The sequence below is a fragment of the Mastomys coucha genome, unplaced genomic scaffold (assembly GCF_008632895.1).
Source record: "Mastomys coucha isolate ucsf_1 unplaced genomic scaffold, UCSF_Mcou_1 pScaffold21, whole genome shotgun sequence".
NCBI lineage: Eukaryota > Metazoa > Chordata > Mammalia > Rodentia > Muridae > Mastomys > Mastomys coucha.
The window spans coordinates 112,963,379-112,964,473 of NW_022196904.1; positions in this window are offsets into that span (position 1 = coordinate 112,963,379).

Consider the following 1,095-nt stretch of genomic DNA (forward strand, 5'->3'; position numbering starts at 1 on the left):
TTTTCTACCTTCTTCATACTCTATTATTCTATCTGTACTTTTTTCAAGAGCATGAGTTGTTTCAACCCTGTTGCTTTCTGAATGCATAGTATTCCCCACTGCTATGCCCTTCCTTCTTACCTGTAGCACATACTCAATGACTAGCTTGTCCTCTTGTCTGCGGAAATACAAATTCTTCATGGCTTGGTTTGCTGTACCTCATGCATGTTTCCTGCCTCCATCCCCTGAGGAATTAACCTAGCTCTCAGTTCAACAGCTGTCTCTTGAGTTGACCTCAATGATAGCACATATGTCTCTCCTTCCTATGAGGTCGCAACAGTGTCTGACCCTTGTGTTTGTTTCTCAGTAGGTTTCTATTTTAGAAGAAAAGGCCATAGGTAATTAGCCTGGGTCTCTCTAAAGTCTCCTCCCTATTACAGAGAATGAAAGGTCTCTTGTTTAAAAGTGTTGTAGTTAAATAGGAAAATGGACAAGGGATGAACGAAGAAAAACAACTGGGTCAAACTTGTTATGTAATGCCAATGGAAATATTCTCTTTTGAAACTAAAAGAAAAAAGGGGAGGAAACAAACACAAGTATAAAGTTAACATAGATGATACAGTTGTTGAGGACACTTCCATTGGTTAGCCAGAGGTGCTAAGGTCTGGAAGCTTAAAAGAAAACACATGGTTGAACATAATTTCCAAAATCATGGGTCTTTGGGTGTTAATTAGAGATAGACAAGGTCATGGGAATGGAGCACTCATAATTACAGAAATGGCTTTGAAAGAAGCATGTTGTCTTGGTATCCTATATTGCCTCATCACAAAGCTGTCACACATGCTGAACAGATGTGTTACCATGTTCTTGGACTTCCCAGCCTCTAGAATTATGTGCCAAATAAACTTCTGTTTTTTATAAAATAAATGCCTGTGGCGTTCAGGTAACAGATGGTGCAGTTGTGAATTGGGAAGGGAAAGAGTGTGTGGTGGAGGAAGGGAATCAAGGATACTCCTGAAAATCAGCAAAGGGTTTTCTACAGTTCAGAGACTCATGCGACAGGAGCCCCTGGATAGCCAGCCACAGATTCTGTGGGGAAGGGGATGATTGTGGAGA